Source organism: Anarhichas minor, unplaced genomic scaffold (assembly GCF_050575085.1).
Source record: "Anarhichas minor isolate MPS153535 unplaced genomic scaffold, ASM5057508v1 ptg000022l, whole genome shotgun sequence".
NCBI lineage: Eukaryota > Metazoa > Chordata > Actinopteri > Perciformes > Anarhichadidae > Anarhichas > Anarhichas minor.
In genome coordinates, this window is record NW_027466468.1 from 3,525,484 (window position 1) to 3,547,758 (window position 22,275).

Consider the following 22,275-nt stretch of genomic DNA (forward strand, 5'->3'; position numbering starts at 1 on the left):
GGCAGCGCAGAAGCTGAGCCCAGTGACAGAGAGATACTAAAGCTGGGTCTGCCTGACTGCTCATATGAGGCAGCAGGTCTGGGCATGCTGCTTTCTACCAACACTGGAACCGAGCCACACACTCTCTAGAGTCTCACAGCCTCCGTCGACCCCTCTCCTCAGCAGTCCTCCAAGTCCAGCTCCCTCAGGGCTCAGTCCTGTTTGTGTTTGGGTCCCACATGACAGCTGTAGTAGAATGTATTTTACAGCCTGGGACCACAAATAAACTGAGTTTGGCTTTATGTCTAAAAAAAGTGAATCCTTGTTTAATAAAGTAGGGACTAGAAGGGAAATTTTTGGGTTTACAACAAGGGACTTTTTTGTTCTGAAAATAGTATCCAACACAACAACTTGCTCGTCATGAAGTTGTAGTTAGTTCCTTGGTAACCCCTCAGGAAAGTGGACACCATAAGAGCTGCTTTGTGTAGGGTTGTCCATATCTTGGTTATGATAGCTTCCACACTTATTGCTAAGATCTGAGGTTCCATGAACTCAAGCTTCCATCTCAAATACATGTGATCACACACATTTAACCACTTGACATCCAGCCTATCCATTTTATTTCACTTCGAAGAAATACCTACCCACAACATCAGCACTTGTGTGTCAGTAACCCCGTGATATCTTTCTTAATTAAAGAAGACTTTGTTTTTAGCCTCCATGGTGAACCGAGAATAAAAAAAAAAAGTCTTAATGAATTTAAGAAAGAACACTTTCAAAAACCGCACATCTTTTTCATTTTAACTCTGATATCTAATAGGCCCGACATAATTTTTTTGAAGATTTTCTTTTTATATTTTGATTGTAATTTTCTTCTATTCTATATTCTATATTTAGGTTTCTTGCTTTTTTCAACACTTTCTTTTATTTGTAGTTTAATTTTCTTCAACTATGTTTATGCTATGCAACAATTACAATGCAACAATCTGGATTCTGATGGAATATAGAGAATATCACCGGCCTTATTCTTGAAATGGTTAAGTTAAGAGAGTGATTTAGACCAGGGGTCTTCAACGTTTTTCAGGCCAAGGACCCCCAAACTGATAGAGAGATGGAGCAGGGACCCCCGACTATATATATTGTATAAAATTGTGTTTTATATTAAATGGGCCTAGTGCCATGTATAAACACACCTCTTTATTGTGCATTCAATACTAAGCTATTCAAATAATACACAGGTTCATATATTCATGTTTTTATTTTAAACATGTGCAAGGTACAGTGAGTAGGGAGGCCGTGCCACTGCCATTTATAAACATACCTTGTCAGCTGATACCAATGCCAATATCAACATTGTCTGTCAATTGCATGATAATCATGCACACAAGTTATTCAAATTGATGTTTTAATTTTAAACATAAATGTGGAAACGAAAATGAGTGCTGGCCTATTAGTGCCACTATATGCATAAACATACCTCTTATCTTTCATACAATACTGAACTATTAAAATAATGGACAGATTCATGTTTGGAAAAAAAAAATGTAATCTTTTTTTTTTTATTGTCTAATTAACCAAATATTTCGCGGACCCCCTGTTGAAGACCTCTGATTTAGATAGTTGTTTCAAATCTGTCTGATTTCTTGTGCAGTATTTGAGAAACAAAGACCAAAATTATGATTCTTTCAAATTCTCAGTCCCCCTGAATAAAAGAACGCTGTCTGTTTTTGGGCAAGCCTTTAATTCACACCAACTTTGTATGTACAGCAAGTATACTGAAGCCTCCAAACATTATACATTCCAGTCTCAAGGACCTACAGCTGACTCTGTAACCATGAGGATGAAATACACAAATGTGAACCCAGGAATTAACCCAACAAAAGCAAATCTAAAATGCTACCACTGGAAACCACACTGGATCTCCTAATCATACCATATATTGATGAATGACACAACACTGCGCACTATGAATGTTACATAGTGCCGCCAAATATGATTTATGATAACTGCTGATGCAGGGGAGTATCTCAAACTGTAGATCAGATGGGGTCACACTGAGATCATGGGCGTTGGCGGATACATTCAAGTCCCAAATTAAGAGATATTTTGTTGATTCCCGACAGCTAGAATGATGTATAGGACGTGTCAGTGTCTGTAGGAGTGGGTGTAGTTTTTTTATCAATTATTCCAACTGTCAACACCAGCAGTCGTCCATCTCTAACAAGCCCAATGAGCTCCATACAGGACTGTGTATGCTGGTAAAAAACAGCCAACTGGCTTCATTCAACCTCATGAAACGTTCTGGAACAAGTCGTTCATGGTTGTCACGTCCCTGCTGCGTGAGACGGTTCACATCCTGGAGTCCTCTGTACCATTGTGTGAGGCGTTCTTTGCCAGGGGAGTTTCACAAATAGTGGACAATTGGACACATATGGGATGGACTTTCTGCTGCCACGTTGGCTGAGAGAGCTATTAAAAGAACATTTCGTTGTGGTTCGTGTGTTGTCTGTTTTGTTTCTTTGGCCCCAGGAGACGTATTAACAGATAAACCATGTTTTTTTAAATGTTTAGAAATAAAACAATATCTGTGGTCTTTAGTGTAGATTTGATATTTTGAAATAACTATTTATAGACATTAAAACCTGCTCCCAATTCTGTTATTTGCAAGTATTCATTATGAGCAAAAACCGTTGATGGAAAACGGTTGGCTGGATTACTTGTTTGTACACCATATCACTATGTCCATATTGTATCTGTATAACATTCACAATATCTGGTAACTATAGTTAAGACATGCTTGTATAATTGCAGTTTCAACAAATCAGCAATTCACTTTCAAATGGAGCTGTTCTTCATTTCCCTGGAGTCAACATGAACGGATAGCCAACTGGAAGCGGAATGGAACCAGAGTGTATTTCACCGGTGTGACCGTGAGTAACCCGTTACTTGGGTGTGTATTTCCCCCCAGAGTAGGGCTGTATTTCCCCGCAGTATGACTTGATACAAATTCATAAAACTAAGAAAGGTTGCCGGCAAATAACTCTACTTTTTAACCCCGGTGCTTTTGTCAAAACAGGCGACTAATTGGCCTACGTGGGAGTTACCTCCACTAAGTGTATTTCGGGTATGTTTCTGACTGTGGGTAACCCCGACCTGGGTGTGTTTCTCAGGGGTTGATTTGGTGATTTGAGGGACCTTACTGTGTTACTATCTGCGTTGATATTCAGAATTTGTGAGCAAGATTTTGGTTTGGGAAGCGTTCTGGTTTCCGTATGCAGTCTGAGTAATATTGACCTGTTGCGTTGGAGCAGGCTTTGTGAAGTCTTTGAAGTTATCTTGGATTTCTGCAACCAATAATAATAAGTGAGCCTAGTGAATGTGGTTAAGGTTGAGCACCTGCTCACAGCTGAAACTATCTCTCTCTATGGATTAACTGACGACTCTGAAAAATGGAAAACACAAGTTTGAATAGCATAGCAGAGCAGAATGAAGCTGATGAAGCCACTGATGGAAATGTCTGAACTATTGAAAATAGTCTTGGTTGTCATGACTCAAGTAGATCATTTTAACATAATTGGCTCATGACAAGCAGTCATCTTTTTAAAAAAAATGTATACCACAAGACATAAAGTCTGACCCGTTAACAACATCTGGACCTGAATTACATTTGCTATGGCTCTCTCTCCTCCCCTCTCTCTTCATATTTCCTATCACACCTTTCCTATCACCTAACCCCACCACATGTTGACAAAAGCAGCCCCAATTAAAATACAAGAAGTGACAGAGTCACCGTGAAGTCATCCATTGGCTTGTTGACTGTCGCTTTGAAGCCTTGAGTTCAGCATTTTGGCCGTCGCCATCTTGTTTTTTGTAACCAGAACTGACAGAGAGGGTGGAACTACGTACAACCGAACACTGAATAAGCCATTTTTTTTTGATGACAAAAAAGTTACAATTAACTGTCATGAAGTGAGAACACGCTGTGACAGAGTTAAAGTTGTAAGACGGAAACACGGACAACTCCCAGACCGGACAAGTTCATGGTAGCGACCTGTCAATCACAAAGTAGCCCCGCCCTAAAGCATACTCTGCCATTTGACTCTAAATGGACCATAATTTACTAAATGAACATCATGCTGTATTGAAGAAGACTTTAAACTAGAGATTGAGACCATAAACTCATGTTTACAATGTTTACTGAGGTAATAAATCAAGTGAGAAGTAGAGTCATTTTCTCATAGACTTCTATACAACCAGAGGAGTCGCCCCCTGATGGTCAGTAGAGAGAATGCAAGTTTAAGGCTTTACCTCTCCAAAACGGAGGTTGTCGCTTAGTTTCAAGGTGCATTTTTTCCTTCATCTTCTCACCGGTGCTCGGTCTGCTTAGTGTTGTTAAACTGGACCTTTAATACAGATGTTAGCAGATGTGTTAGGCGCCATGTATGTTTAATGATTTTTATTTCCCTGTCAAATCAATTCCAAAGGGAGGAGTTCCAACATGGAGATAATTCTTTGAAGGCAATGTAAAATGATGCATGCTCTCCTTTTATCAGGTTATTACGCAACAGCTCGCCAAAAGAGCTTTCAGAGCAGTTATCAGCACACTCCTTTTTTCCCCTCCAAATGTCAACACATTGAAAGGCAGCCAGTCACGGTTTTGAAGTCCTTGTTTCACGATTGACATCATGACCAGGATGCTGTCTTCTTAACTGCTGACTGAGGCAAAGTCGCTGTCCGACGGGATTCCCCAACGAAAGGCAGAGGCAATGACAACTTGGGGAGTGATTAATACAAGCATGGTCCAGTTGATCAGACGGATTAGAGTATATCATAGTGTTTGTGTTGTGTTACAGGGCATACAGGAAACCTTTACTACCGACGTCAAACTGCACTTTCCCCTTCTGTCTGAGTGAAACTTTTGGGTTCGGTTTTTTTGAGCACTTTTCTGAGGTGCTAAAGAAAAGAAGTGAGGCGAAAGTTTCGACCTGGTTGGCATGCAGCTGTGTCTGATGTGTAAAGTCCCTTTTTCTTTTTGCGCTGTTCATTATGCAGAATACACAGCAACCCACCCACTTACACTCAGTATAAACACCACAGACCAACACATGTGTCAGACATCACAGACACAACCCCTAAGTGAGTCAGATCCGCCCACTCTCGCTCTCTCTCGATTAACACACTTGCATTCCTATTGGTCGCAATCACTTGTCGCCATGACAACCTGCTCAACAAGCAAGTGATGGACTGATGTATGTTTTCAAGGCACATTGTTGCATGTTAGCAGCTAACGCAATGACGGCTGTAGTAGCAGTCCCCTCGTGGGTAGCTGAGTGTGGACACAGTGTTTAACACACTCATGTTAAATCACAGTATCAGTGGTAGTGCTTGATACTGACGGCTGACCTTTGTGCACAGAGGTATAATGCAGTGTATGTGTGTGTGTGTGTGTGTGTGTGTGTATGTGTGTGTCTGTGTGTGTGTGTGTGTGTGTGTGTGTGCCAGCTCCTGGAAGTCCAGCAGACTCCAGTATGGAATGTTGAGAACAGCTGTGGACATAAATGAAAGAATTTACACAGAAACCTAACCTCACACACACGCACACACACACACACACACACACACACACACACACACACACACACACACACACACACACACACACACACTTCAGTCTGTGCAAATATTTAAAGGGAGAATTCATCGATCCATCTATTTGCAAGTCTCTCTTTCTTGTCAGGGTCCTGGGGACGTGAGGTAAATAATGTCATATTCTAACACTCCTTCTGTCTTCTTCTTTCTCACATTTGCTCCGCCAGCGTGACCGAAGCAAGTTCTACGAGGTTAACAATGCAAGTGTGATGACAATGATTCAGAATACAAGAAGAAAAGACAGACAAACGGTTTGCACATTTCTTAATAGAAAAACTAGCCAGCAGAGGCTGCAACTGACAGGTTGTCTTCGTTATCAAGTAACCACCTGATTTCTGTGGGAACAGTAAAACCAAGAGTGCCCGATGCTAACACGACAGCCCGTATTCAAGACGGTGGATGGACTCGCATTGCCGACGGCGACGAGAGGGCCCATCAGAGAGAAGGTGAGAGACGACTTCCTCTTCCGATGTGCATATGATAGTAAAGAACTTGAAAACTTGTCGGACAAGAAAAGTACGAGCGACGCTAATCGAAACAAACGCACCTGTCGAATCCAAGAAGGTGACAAAGTCTACGCTGCTCTTCAGTTCTCTTGTCAACGGAGCAGAAAAGTCCTCATGAATGTCCAATAATAGTTTGGCCAGTTTGGAGGAGTTACCGTGAACATGCATGAGAAGAAGCATCCAGATCATGTTCTAGACACTGTTATTCTAACACATATAATATTGTCCCGTATTGTAGCAGAGTTTCACCACATATTTACACATCTTGTCCCTCTCGCAGGCAAGTCCAGCCATGCCATGCTGTCTTATTTTTTGTTTGTCTTCACCTTCTGAACAGGACAGGAAGCAGGCGGGGTTCTGAAAGAAACTGCCAAAAACAAAAAAAACTCCAAACAAATGAGAAGTCAACACGCTCAGCTTCATTCCTGTGTGTCATGATCCTGACTTTTAGATCTTGAAATAAGACTCCACGGCTCTGTTTCCACCAGCATTTCCTACAGCAGCTCACACGAACACGTGATTGTGTCGCCCTTTAATCGACACATCTTGAGGCGATTAGCATACGACACTTGGGGGGGGGGTTACGAAAGTACGTAAACTACCCGGTCTCTCTCTCGCGCGCGCACACACTGTTCCCACAGCTAATTGAAAGCAGCCGCTTACAGCGCGTTGAAATGCACACGGTGTGTGTGTGTGTGTGTCCGTCCACCTGTTGTCCCGCGGAATGAGAGAAAGCTAATGTTGCAGCACATGGCTCTGGGCTGGAACGTACGTTGAATGAGCAGGAGACCAGACAACAAGAAAGATATGAGCGAATAGATGGTCAAGTTGTTGACAGCAGCTTATCCGCATGCACCATAACCATCAATCTGCCACATCCTGTATGGCTATCTGGAGAAAACATGACGTGGTAATTGTATGTGATAACAGTAGAAGCTCATAACTTCCAAAATGGACTCTTACTAATTTCACCTGACAGTCGCCCCGGCTGCTTGTTTTTCTGTATTTCATTTTTCCCTGCCATATTTTTGCTTCTCTGTCTGTTCGCTGCGCTGTTTCAAGTCCAGCAAAGATCCATTCTCCACAAGAAACCAGAGGTCATGCATTTCACAGTGGCCCCAGTAGAAACTCAAGACCCTTTTCATCATGTCCTCACTCAGCAGTTCTTAATGCCTGGGGAAGTACCCCTCCTCCCCCGCCCTAATTCTTCGCCCACCCAGTGGTATTCTCCACCTAGAAGTGCTGAGGAAGGAGCATTGTTCAGTCGGATGACTCTCCCTACGCTCGAGAGAAATATAAAAAGTAGATTGTGCTCTGTTCAACTCTGTTTTGTAGCATCCCTGGTCATGAAGTTATTCAAATCCAAAGGATATATCCCCTTGGAAGCATGAATGTGCTCGGCGAAGTCCCTGCACATGTATAAGCATGAATATGCTCAGTTGACATCATAGCACTTGGCTTATTTGGATATTTTAATGCCTGTGTGTGAACATAACAGGAATCATCCTCTGGGGGTCATGCATATCACAGTTGAATCTTAGTCTTGGGAGTTTTGGACCAGATTTAGAATATTAACCTGATGATACAAAGTGAGTGTATGTGTGTGTGTGTGTGTGTGTGTGTGTGTGTGTGTGTGTGTGTGTGTGTGTGTGTGTGTGTGTGTGTGGGGGGGGGGGGGGGGGGGGTCTGGACCAGAGACGGTATATATTACGGTACACATCCAGAAAGACGGACATCCAAATGGAGGCAGGAAAAAACATAAATGGTCCCTACTGTGTGTGGAGCTGACAGTTTAGCTGTCACACGGTAGGAATGAGGCATCGTCATTCCAGCAGCAGAGGAAGTGGAAACGTGGAGTGCATCGGGTTCAGCGCTATCACAAGGACCACCCTGTCCCTGCTACACAACACCATTGTCCTGCTCGGAGGTGGAGGAGGATGAAGGCCAAAAGGAGCAAATACACAGTGATAGTGGAAGTGTTATTATAAGAAACCTGAACCTTTGAGTTTCCACATGTTTCTGTATCACTTCAAGGAGGCTATTTGAGGCAAACGTAGACCCGTGGCCGATGCAAAGTGACAATACATTTCAGTTCTCTTTGAGAGGGAAACGTCTGCTCGCTGTAATCCAGCAGCTGTCTCTGAAGAAACCCTCACCAGTAATCCAGGGATCACTGCGTCTTCCTCCTGGGATCTCTGTAGGATCAGAGCGAGCCAGCAGTTACCGGGTATAAGGAACTGATGCGGATGTGTCAGGATGTGTTGTTTTATGTTTTCTTAGAGACACACACAAAGAATCAACCAGAAAATGAAAATTGTATCCTTTTTAAAGCTTTAGCTTTCATTCCCATCTATAATAATGACATTCTCCACAACTTAATTGCTGATATGTAGGAACATGGCGACCTCGCAGAGAACAATCACACAGAGTTTAAACAAACTTGCAGATTAACCAAAATTATTTGGAAAAGAAAATGTAGACGAACAGAAGAAACCTAAACTGTGTTCTGTAAACATCAATCACAGTGTCATCTTTCAATTTCACCTCAAGATGAAGCACTTTAGAGAATGTGGCTGATGTGGCTTGTTTACGAGCCAACTGATTATCTGAGGGCTCATGCTCTTGTTGTTTTTTAGTTAAATTGCTCCTGTATAGGTTCTATTTTATATCTATCTTAATTATTAATATATAAACCGGGAGTGCACACAACAACTGCAAGTACGACGGATCAAAGTTGAACCAGAAAGTCCGTCTTTAAACTTTGATGGATGTTCACAACAGACAATTATGGCATTAATGTTCACCTCTTCTAGATGTGTTTGGCTGAAATGTTTACAACCTGTCACATCGTGTGACAGCTCGCGTTTCTTCTATTCAAATATCTCACCCGTTACGTCAGCAAGCACGATGTCATAATAGCCGATAGCTACCTATAAAAATAAAACCAAAGCTGTAATAAATCGTAGTTCCCTTCTAAATTAATGTCACAGATTATGTCACAAGCTGTCATACTGCGAGTATCATGCATTGAAATGGACCCCTCACCTCAATGATCCAGCTTCTGATGTGATGATGTCACAACACAACAAATACTATACTGTTAATCCTGAGTTTCTCCCATTACTGGCTACCTCACTCATCCTGTAACTGGACCTTTGAGTAACAGATTAGCACTCTAAGCAGGTTTTTAAGGAACTCAAACAACATGGGTTAAAACAGATCACTGCAGGGGTGAAGTGGGTAATGGAGGCCCTTGTCCTTAAGATTTATTATTATCCTTTAAAAACATTTTTATTTTTTATTTTTTATAGTATTGGACTAAATGTAATTATGAAATTCTTTGAATGTTTTGTAAATTAGCCGATTATATCACGTAATGTCGTAGTGACGAGGCACCTGGTGGTTTAGTTAGGAGGATATTTTACAGTACGGCTCTGAACTTCAGGCCTTTTTTTCACGGTTTGTTGTTGTTTCTTTACAGGTGCGTTTTCACCAAAGATATCGCCTTTATACTGCGCTGTACATGGCACGTAAAGAAGCCAACATGCCGAAGATGGCAGTAATTTAAAATGTCAAAATGACAAAGGCTACATGCTGTGCAGCGCTGTACCGCATGTCAGATTTTTACATTCAAATCTTCTGTTGGAGTTTTTCGAATGGAGCTTCATCGTCATATTTGATGATTTGAATCACCCTAAAAAAGGCGAAATATGATTTTGTGTTATAGTGGTTGTACAAATGTGCAATCTGTTTGATTGCGGCTAGAATAATATGAATACAGGTGCCAGCGTCTGTGTGCGGCAAGCCGGAGAGCAAAGATATTTCACTAGATAAAGTTTTTTTGTGAATTTTGGAAATTACTGTATCTTTTTTTCAATAAGCGTTTTGACTTTTGGACCGAGACAATTACAGAGACGTGGACCGACCCACTCGCTGTGTGTGTGTGTGTGTTTGTGTGTGTGAGAGAGATGGGGGCTGGACTATGCACACAATGCAAGTTATTATTAATAATAATTTGAACGCCAACGTCATGAATGAAGCTTCAAACTGTTCTGTACAGCCCTAATGCTGTGCGGCTGTGGGTGGCCTCGTGCTATTGTTCGACGAAACTCTTTCCGCTTGGGGACCGACACACACGGTTCAGGGCCGGTGATGATGATAAACCGTCCATGGGTTGAGACACTGGTTAAGGCTTTTTCTTGTCATGGGTAGAGAGAGACAGGAAAGAGAGACTAATGCGCAGCAACAGACTCTGGGTTTGAGCCCGGGACACTGAGGTTCCCTGGAGGGTTTGTACTTTTCCTAATAATTCCTCGGCCCTGTGACCCTGTGTTGTCATCCAGCGACCGGCCCGTTCAGATATTAGTCCCCCAATGATTAATAGCAGCCAGGCTGTCCTTATCTCAGTAACATATGCCTGAGTCCAGGAGTAATGAGGGCATGGGAACAAACAACAGCTGATAAAGAGTGGGCGGAGAAGCATGCAGAGCGCGCACGTGTGCGTTTGCGATCGTGCTCGTCAGCGTCGAAGGCGAGCGTTTCATTCTTCAAGGAGTCGTCCGGCCCCCGCAAGACAGGAATGTGCCGCGCTGCACATAGCATCGACTCGCTCTCTCGCTCTCTCTCTCTCTCTTACACATGAACATCTTCACTGTCACATGGCGCGTTAATAACCCACAAAGCCATTTACAGGTCTTGTACATTTACAGGACTTGTGTGCAAAGTTCAGAAGCAATGTTGTTAATAAATCACCTCTGAACACGCTAGAACAAGTGTGTGTTTGTGTGTGTTTTTACTTAACAACAGGAGGGAGTGACTTAAGGAAATGGTGACACAAGCGAATCATTTTTTACTGTAAAACTTGTAATAGAAATAGCGTTATCTTGTTTAAATAATCATATTAGGCCTTTCTTCTTTTCGGTTCTTACCGCGTTTCCTCTTCTACTTTATCTCAACACAATCTCGGTTTTCCTGGCACGGACGCAGGAAAGACAGCGGCAACAGCGTGAGGGGTTTTTGGGAAAGGCCGTGGGGAGGGCAGGGCGTTTTATTTGGATGGACAATTCAGAGTAATTAGTGCCAAAACACTACATCACTCGTGACAAATGGGGAGCGACAGGAGCTGGAGTTTGGATGCAAAGTGAAGGGCTGTTATCATTAAGTGTAATGGATTGAAATTGCGGCGAATTTTGCACGGCTTGTCTAAACAGTTTTTTTGCTCACTTCAGGGAAAGAGGCGGGTGGAGGTTGAAGGTGAGGGTGAGGAGTGAGAGAGGAGAGGTCTGCAGAAAGGAATTACACATATATTTTTCGATCCTGTTTGAATTGTGCCATGAATTACACTTTTATTCTTCAGTTTAAAAGATAATTTGGCACGTCAAGAAAGTCGCACTTTGTCACGAACTTCACCGTGGCTAGCTAACTAGCTACAGTAGGTAACTTGCTATACTAGCTAAACGCATCAGGTAAGATAACATTACCTTTGTGCATGTTGTGCTAGCTAGCTAACTTAGTGTGTAGTCTTTCTAATGAATCTTCTAAGAATCTCACGATATCATCAAAAGGAGCGATTTATCAATCTTTAATACTGTGTTTTCCTGGTAATCTTCCCCGCATAGGTACAATACAGGACTTAAGAGTGAGAATACAATGTTTCCCAGCAGACAGTTATGTTTGACAATAAAGTCAAACTGAAATATTAGGCAATTCCTCGTCTGGGCTCCATGTGAGATTCTGATAATGATTACAGTCGTGACTCTGGTTGTTAGTTTTATTTTGTAAACTCCAGTCCAGGATTATTAAGCTTGCTGGAATGTGTCGACACAGTCTCTCCGACCAGATGTTGAGTTTCATCTTCAGGACACAACCGAGAAGACATGAATGAACTCTGACACTGCCGGGGAAATGATGGCGGGATTACTGTAAGAGCGCATTGTTTTTGTTCTTGTGCAAGTCTGATAAATGAGAGTCAGTGTTGCTGCCTGGACTCCTCCTGTCTCTCTGGAGCCCTTTCCTGTAACCCTTCCTAACTTGGTTTGGCCGCTGTGTGCTTTTTGACTCCCTTCATACCTCCTCCTTCTCCTCCTCCTCCCCAGCTGAAGAGGCTGTCTGACTGTGGGTCTGTGGTGTACCTCAGACATCAGATGTCACGGCTCAGCTTTGCTTTCAGAGGTTTGGCCTCTCACCTCTGCTGTTTTTGAGTCCTGACGGGAGGGAAATGCAGGACTGGCCACAGTGCTTCAGGCTTCACGTTGAAAATAAACATAAACTAATAAACATGCTTGCACATGTGAAAAACACCTCCCCAGTTGATTACTTGCATTAAGACAATATTGTATTGTATTACATGTTTTCTGAAATATGCAAATTAGTCATTCCATTATCCAAACCGCTTATCCTATTCAGGGTCACTGGAGCCGATCCCAGCTGACATTAGGTACACCCTGGACAGGTCGCCAGTTTATCGCAGGGCACATATAGAGACAAACATTCACACCTACGGGCAATTTCGAGTCTCCAAATAACCTAAGCTGCATGTCTTTGAACTGTAGGAGGAAGCCGGAGAGAACCCACGGACCACCAGAAGGACCACCCGGGATTGGGGATCGAACCCGGGCCCCTCTTGCTGTGAGGTGACAGTGCCAGCCACTACACCACCGTGCAGCCCGAAGTTAGCCATTCTCTTTTTAAATATGTACTTATTTGTATACATTTGTTTTCTGAAATATGCAATTGAGGCATTATGCAATGCTAACTTTTGGTTAACTTTGGAGAAATCTACAGACGCAAATAGACGCAAGTAGTAAAATAAACAAATAAATGTGTATTCTTGATGTTTTCTTTCCATAGTCTGAAAGAAGACATAGAAAATAGCCCAAAATCTCAAAATTGCCCAGTGCATGAAAAAACAATGTTTTGGCCACGTGTGACCAACATGGTCCTGGCTCTAGTTATCCCTTTAAAAAACAAACTGATGTGTCCTGCAGCTGTAAGCAGTGGCTCACTTAAGAACCAAGGGATCATAAACAGAAGGCAATGCTAATCAATACACACAGCAGATATTTTGACTGGACAGAGCAGGAAAAGTACAGGTGTTACTATTGACATTACTATCCCGTTTTTTGCCCTCATTCCGGAAAAGACAGTATTCCTACTCATCTGTTTACATGGCAAAAGAAAAAGAATATTCCACTAATATACCCGTTTACATGCAGCAGTGGATATTCCAATTAACGTAAAACGACCCCGTGACCCGCTATAATTAACTTAATTTTCTTTTCCCCCTACTCTTACCAGCATCATCTGGTCCTTTTGAGGAGCTCGCAGCATTCTCATAACCAGGGCCACTGAATCCCAAGGAGAAGCCATTCTCGGCTGTTTGACAGGGTATCGATAACCTCACATCTCGCTTATACCATCAAAATATGGAAAAGTGAGACGGCAGGAATTTTGCTTCTTTGTGTCAAAATATGTCTTTTTCAAAGTGTTCCACCGGTGGTGGACTTGTTGGACCCGGCGAACGCAGCCTCCCTCTTTCATTCCTCCAACAACCTTCTTGAAAAGGTTCGGCGTTGCGATATTTGCGCATTTCAAAAAACTTCTTCCAATCCAGGTCCTTGACAATCTTTAAAAGGTGTGTTTCTCTTTCCGACTAGAAATGTGAGCTTTTCTTTTGGGCACGCATCTCTACTCCATCCTTGCAAACTAGTTGGTTTGTGTTCAACGCACAGAGCTGGTCTTAAACTGGAAAGAGGCCGTGTGTCGCAAAGTGCCGAAAGAACCCCCCCATTGAGACGCATTCTGAATGCATTCTGAAACAAATAGCATTTCAACTCTACTAATTTACAGTCATCTGTTATAAAAGAAATAAGTAATTTACATCAAACAATCATTTAGAAATAATTACTTTACACATCCATCGTCAGACTTGGAGATTGAAGCTAAAAAATTAGTATTACACTTTTTTTGTCACGTTTGGAGGGCGAGATTTTTTGACACTTTTTTTTTGAATGCTGTACAATCGCTGCATTCAGTACAGAGGTGTCGGGAGTCAGGGTTATGGAAGTGCAACCGCACCACTTGTAAAACGCTTCCTCTCATTTCTCAAGCTGGCAGGACGGGAGTGCTCTGTGCTGAAGCTGGCAAAACCATCACTCTCTCACACACACACACACACACACACACACACACACACACACACACAGAGAGACAGAAAAGACATCTGCTCAAACACTCTCCACACGGTGCTGAGTGAAAACCAAGAGATGGTTTGATCTCAGAGAAATACGGGAAGAGAGAAAATCCAGATACTTAAAGTGTAAATCTGAAGGGAAGGAAAGACGGATTAAGAAGGAGAATAAGGAGGCCTAAAGAGGAGTTGCTGGTACGGAATAATCACCAGAGAGACATCACGATAGGAAGCTTTTTATGGTGACACGCTGCACTGACGTGGCCGCATGTTGCACATGTTTTTTATGTTTTGTTTTTTAAACAATCCGAGGGTGGAAGCAGGGGCTCATCAGTCAGCAGAACATGATCTGCGCGCGGTGCCGCCCTGTGATTTCCCCCCGAACTGCTGTCGCTGTTAATCTACTTCCTAACCTCTGCAGTTCTGCAGCCAGAACAAAAAGCCCCTGAGAGGGGGGGAGGGGAGGAGGGGAGGCAGGAGACGAGTTCTCACGCTGCCTTTGAATTTGGTGGGATTCAATTGTCATAATTTGGCTTTCATTTCTTTTTCTCCGTAATTGACGGGGGGTTTTCAGTTTGCCTTTAACTTTTTTCCCGCCATTTCTTTCATTTTTTTCCAGAGGATTCTTTGCGCCACAGATCAGAGGAGTTACACCACAGCGGATGGCTCGTGCAGACAGTCGGTTAACAGGCTTTTCTTATGAGCACGCAGACGTAAACATTGGCAGATTCTCTAGAGGGAGGTCTGTTTAGTTTCTCCAAAACAAGAGTGACGACGCACGTGTCTTTGCTGCATTGTAAACATACTTATAATCTGCTTGTATAATCACAGTTATAAGCACTCATAATTACCCCATAAAGCTTAATGATAACACACTATAAAGCATTGTATAATACGTTTTCAGGTCAAGTGTCATAATACTTCCTGGTTTCTAGTCACTCTGGATCATAGTGTATGATAATTCCCATAATGTTATATACAATTCCCATAATGTAATAAATTATTTATAACAATAATCTTTACAAAGCATTATAATCACTGGAGTACTCAATTTTTGACCTGGTAATCAAAAAAATGTTTCAATGTTTTGTGTTGTTTTTGCATCGATTAAATCATTTTTTTATACTTGAGCAAACAATGACGACCTATAGTGACTACAACTAGCTTGTAATGTATCACATCTGCCTAAACCTTTAGGAAATGCACTACTTTGTTGCTCAAAGCACCCAATGACTATTTGGAATAATCATATTATAATTCATTACAGCAGTGATTAAAATGAATTATAAAAATATTATAATGTATTACAACTATGAGAATTATAATACATATATTTTTAAAAAATACAAGAGGTGGGCTTCATAGAAAGAGCTGTTCATGAATCCATATGAAACATGCTATTTTGGGGTCCATCAATGTCTTTTTGGTGGTTTAACCTGTTTTCCTTTTCTCTTATTTTATGGTGTTTTCATCTAAATTATTATTATTAAATCGCAATCTCTTGTTGCTCGTCACTGTATACATCTTCGTCACAAACACATTGAGCTTGCTGTAAATTAGCGTGTGCCTTGCCTTGGACCTGTCTGTATTATTATTTCTTTTTCCAACCTGCCTTTAAAGATAAAGCTGGTGTTACTTCATATTTGAGTAGTCGTCAACAAATGCATGGATCGACAAGAAGGTTGATTTTAGACGTTTCTGCAAAACCCCAATTATTGTACATCCAGTGAGTATATTTAAAAAAATTCTTTCTTTACACAACATCTGCACAAGTCAACTATGTCACTGCCGTCATCGGCTGGATTACAAACAACGGTGAGACTTCATATAGGGAGGAAATCAACAATGCTCAAAGAACAGCCTACTAAACGTCAGTGAAACCAAGGAGCTGATTGTTGATTTTAGAACAAAAGGAGGTGAAGACACACACTCCTGTCTTCATCAATGGAGCTGAGGTGGAGCAAGTTAAGAGCTTTGAGGAAGATAACAATTCCTGTGCACGGCCCAGGACAGGAGGGCTCCTCAGCGGGTGATTCAAACTGCCCAGAACATCATTGATACCATATACTGAGCATCAGTGATATTGGTGACAAGCAGTGCCTGCAAACAGCCCAATGGATTTTAAAAGACAATTTGCATCCAGTCACAGCCTACTAACCTGATGCCGTCTGGAAAGAAATACTCAAGTATTAGCCGCCGTACCACCAGACTTCAGAGCAGAGCATTTCGTTGTGCCAACCTGTTGTTCAATGACGATACAATAACCTTGTAAAAACCTTGTAAAAGTAAGGTGGAGATTGTGGTTAAGATATGCAACTATTATTATTAGCAAACTCTGGTTCTCTTGTGGCAAAATCAGAAGCTCTACACATCCATCAAATACCAGAACCCCTTCACCATTAACATGATACTGGGCCGCATGATGAACAAACTATTGCTAACAATGTGTCTGTCTCTTCCCTAGCCTGTCTTGTGTGTACTATTGGATCACCAACTAATAGGAATGAGCAGTAACTAATAATTAACTGCACGATTGTATCGGCATGATATTGGATTACATGTTTCCTGTTGTATCTTTAAGGTGTTTGAGTTTGCTTGAAATAACCAGCTGTCAGATCCTGAGAAGAGGAAGTGAACCACAGACATGGTCAATCTACGTTCTGAACCCACATGAAAAGAAAGCCTTTCGAAACAGGATGATCGACTTCTGTATTAGGGGCTTAAGACCTTTAGAGTTTACTCAAGACGTAGATACAGTATAAATACAGGCTTTTAATAACAAGAGCTCGTGCTCAGGAATCATGCTCATATGATGAGATGTCATGGTCATATGTCCAAAAAGATATATCAGAAATGAGAAGCTGATGATTCATGTCAGCAAAAAGATCTGTTAGTTAATCACAAGGTGATGTACATGGGTCTAAACATATTTTAGGGACACTATTTTAAGGATGAAAGAGCTTGTCGTCTGAGTCTAAGTGTCTCAGAGTAGGTGATCCGCCACAACCGGCCAACGATTCTCAGGGTGACACTTTTGGTCCAACTCGGGTGGCAACCTCTGGTTCTGAAAAGTGAGGCCAATGCTGAAGTTCCTTTAATTAATTAAACTTACATTCTTTCTAATGGCCATCAGAGGGCGACTCCGCTGGAAGCATGAAGAAGTCAGATTGTATAGACGTCTATGAGGAAATAACTCTAATTCTCACTTGATTCATTAGGTCAGTAAACATTGTAAACATGAGTTTATGTTCTCAAACGCCAGTTTAAAAAAACTGTAGTGCACAAACCAATGGGTGAGATCTTGTTGACTATGTCCACTTCTTATTTACAGTCTATGGTCCTACTTTTAGACTAAGAGTAAAAACATTTGATAAACTTTCTGAACTAAGGACATCTCTCCTATCTCGGCAGTTTTGACAAAAACAGAGTTATTTCTTTGACTGCAGAAGACAACACATGTTGTCTCTGCAGAAGAGATGTCCTCACAACACTTTTTGTAAGGGGACACTGTAGCTGTATAACAGTGATGATTCTGTCAGATCCAACAGTTTTCGACAGTCATAAATCAAATTTTGATTGTGGTTACAGCGCCTCAAGACAATGACGTAGTTATCGTGACATCACCCATTGGTTTGTGGACTGCCGTTTGAAGTTTGAAGTTTGTTGATTTGGCCGTCGCCATCTTGGATTAAGGGTGTCGCCATGTTGTGTTTTTGGCAACCAATGAACGGAAGTTACTATATTTGGAATGTGGAGGAGTGAAGTAGAGACGACTCAATCTGACTTCTATTCAATCTGACTTTTTACAACCAGAGGAGTTGCCCCCTGATGGCCAGTAGAGACAATGCAAGTTCTTCACTTAGCAGAACCGGAGGTTGCCGCCTGGAATCTCCCAACACTGGGTGACATTAACGCAGGCAAGAAGCAGCCCTATAGAGTAGCACGGGGATGACGTGTTTTTGTCGGCCGACCAGGAAGTTAGGATCACACTGGTTCCCCTCGACAAAAATACAGTGGGATTTTTTGCCATTGGATTTTGTATTATTATAGAAAACAAGCTCTGTGGCAAGAGATTTTTGAAGCGTGAATGCAATGGACAGAAAGAAAAAGCTAACATTAAGCTATAAACAAACTACGCCACGGCCACATGTCACCAACGCTAAGCTAGTGTTTGGTGTGAACCACAGACCTTATTTCAGGCATCTAACCTACCCCCCCCCCCCACAAAAAAACCAAATCATTGACTTTGACATGACGGAACCGGAAGTGCAAAAATGCTGACTTTAGAACTCATTCATTCAGCTCTCTATCATAGGTTTTTTAAAAATTATGTAATTGTATCAGGATGATTACATCATTTAAAGCAGCTGTCGAATTAAGCAACTATTCAAATTTTAGTTTAGGTCTACATTAACTTATATAAGTCAGACGAGTTGCTTGCCAATGCTTACTTGAAAACTGCTGTATAAATGGTGTATTGATAAATATTATGAGATTTTTACTTTTTTCCCTTTCTAATCTTGGTAATTTAAGTAATTTGTCCATCGTAGCCTGTTGTGAAACAGCTGATCAGCAAACACAGATAATTATGCCCATTGACCTACATTTCTCTTTTTGATGGAGCTGGAAAGTAAGGTAACAGAAATGATTAACCTTGAAGTAAAAACTCCCCAACTATATTATGATATTCTTTTGTTTTGCTTTTTGTTTAAAAAAAACAAACACTCAAAGGGCAAGAGGCAGGATGTCTCCATGGAGGCATTTTGCCCAACACTTCTCCCGAAAAGGGAAAAAGAAGGTTGGAAGAGGGACGGAGGGAGAGGAAGCAGTGAGGAAGCACTTGAAAGAATTCAGCCTGGGAGAAGTGACAGAGGCCCTGCATGGGACATGAGAAACAAAAGGGGGGGAAAAAAACAGAGAAATGAAGGGGAGTGAAGTGGATATCATTTTGTCTGTTATATCATCGCAATCCCGCATTCGCCTTGCATGGTTTCTCTACACTCGACCTGCCAGATTGCCGCGGCGGAAGGGCCCTCCCAACAGGAAGGAGATCATTTACTTCTCCAGCTGACCGACGCTATAGTAGTGGTGGCTGTGGGTAGTGTTTGTTTTGGGTGGATCTGCTCTCCCTAATGAAAACCCAGTGGGCTGGAAAGTCCGTCCAGAGAGGCAGTGATGTCGTCAGTGGTGATCGGTATGGGTGGACTTCTTTCGAAAATGCTAATGAAGGAAATGGGTGATATATTTGTGAACAGTCAAGACTTTTCTTGAAGAGAAAAAGGAAATAATACCGTCTTTCGCTTACTTTATCCTGTTTCTCATGTCCAGTACTGTGCCTCGGTGCATTTTGGTGTGTGCATACATGTACCTCCTCACATGCTCCCATTGTAGTTTCTGCAAAACAGATGGTGTGCATTTTTGTCGAACGGTCCTAGTTGTGTTTGTCTGTTCTGGGCTGGTCACTTTTGGTCAAGTATTGTATGGAGTTGTCATGTGTTGCTAAGTGTCTGTGAATGCAGACATTTGTGTGTGTGTGTGTGTGTGTGTGTGTGTTTGTGTGCGTGAGAGGGAGACAAACATAGTTAAAGCGAAACAGTGAGCCCACATGTCCATAATTCAGCAGAATGATGATGATGGGGGGGGGGGGGTTTGCTCTTTGATTGAATGACTTCTAACCAGTGTTGCGACCCGTCAAGCGTTTTACACTCGCACTTCTCGCGCAACAGATACGCTTCATGTCGACTGTTCAACGCTTTCTCTGGACAGAAACTGTCGGTCCTTCTTTGTGTTTGGCTCCGTTAGCCGTTAGCTGTGTTAGCAAACACACTGCAGGACTCTACTGCCCACCAGCTGCTAACAGCTACCTAGCTTCCTCTGAAGATGCGCTTCAGTTCGTCAGCTGCTAAGCGATGATTGTACTTAAATTCATGTATGAAATTGTCTTCGCTAGGCATGCAAGTCAAGAGATGGACAATTTGTAATCCGCAACGGGGAAAAAAGTGTCCAAACTAAAGCAGTTTTGGTTTATGACTTGTGGCCCCTAGCGGATGGTTAAGAGTAGCGAGGAGTCAGCAGTCAATGATGTGTAAATGAGTAAAAATATGTTTTCAAAAAGTTTAATTCCCCACCAACTACAAGAGGTCTTTGAGCATGCAGTCACAAATGAGCACACAAAATATTGAGCTCATGGGTTCCAGCAGTATGCGCTATTAGCTGTGGACAGACAGACACACTCACGCACGTATACACACAGCTGAATACATAATCTCCTGGTGAAGGTAGCGAGTAACACAACGGCTAATATATTAAATATTTCTAAAGTGAAGTATAAACCTAGTAGAACCTTGACGTCCTATGGAAGTAGCCAGCTAGTACCTCCATTAATACTGTGGATCTGCATTAACCTACTATTCTACACACATGGAACCAACAACCTGATTGTCTTGAGTGTCAACCAGCTTTAGCCACTTTCTTTCTGTCTGTGCATTTGATTTATTGCTTGATTTCCTTTATTAGATGTATGGCAACCCATGAATTGCCGTGTATTATTTTGTGTATATTTGTATATTATTTCGTTTCCTAAAGCATTTCTCTGCATTAGAATAACTATTTCAACAACTCAGATGTTCCTCTGTATTTTTGAAAGACACCATACAGTAACCTTTCCTTACACTGTATGTCTGCACACTGTAAAACACGGCTCAGTCAGTCCCTCTGGTCCTGCCGACCGAGAGGCTCCATCTCCTCCGGCAGCGAGCCGTGGCCGTGGCCAAAGGCTTAGTGGAGATCAAACACGCGCTATAACCCGAAAAGACAAACCAAAGCTCAATTAGCCCTGTGTACATAACTATCAGCTGACTGCAATCACACTACAAGGGATTGTTGGCCGAGGAAGACGGAACCAGACTGGATTAACACGACTCTTCTCTTCTCCTCCTATTGATTTACAACCATGAGCACTACAGCACTGTGAATGTTGGAATTTATATTTAGAAAGTATCTAATGTGGCTGCAATCAAGGCGAGGTTTAAGAGATTTAAGCTATACAATTATAAAAAAGAGTGTTGGATCAAAGTGAGTAAAATCAAATCATGTCTCTGTTGTAGAAATAACTCTAAAGACATTAGCATAACTGCTACAGTTTAATTTCTGTCAGCCTTTGTTGATTTAACTAATGCAGTTTGCTCTGGTTGTACCAATTAGCATTACATTAAATCCCTATTGGTGCATTATTCTGCCATAGAGTGACTCAAACCAACCCTGTCGCCCACAAAGTGACGTTCCCACATCTAAACTGCTCTCTCATTTACGTTTCAAGGGAAATTTATTTCCTCCAGGATTTGTTTGCAGTTTTAAACATGTGGTTGGCGTTGTGGATTGAAGCAAAACAACACAAAAATGTAACAAAAACAACTTGGTAAGGGTTAGCAAAAAACATCATAGTTTCACTTAAAATAAATATGTAGGTTACTTTTACAGATGTAAATTTAAACAAGTCAAGGTTGACTTTTGGTTTCACGCAGGACTAAAACAGGAGTCTCCTGGGTGAAAGTCCTGTGTTTGTTTGATCCACCCATCCATCCATAACTCTTCCCTATGTGGACTTCGGCGGACTATGATTAAACAGACTATGATCAGAAACTTATTCGTGATGCGTCAAAAAAAGAAGGGAGAAGATGTGTTTCTTACGATATTGACAATGCTGTTTCATTTTATGGGAACGTCATTTTTAGGACCACGTTCAGGGTTGCAGGGACTGGAGCCTGTACATAGATCACCAGTCTGCTGTCAAACAGAAATAGACAACCAATAGTCGACAACATTTATTTAACCTAACCTGCTTCTCAACAGACCCAACTATCCCATGGATTCACACCCTGAACTGCCACTGTCCAATCCCTCATTTTTAACTATTACTGCAATTGTGTTTCTTTCACTTCCTCTTCCAATTTC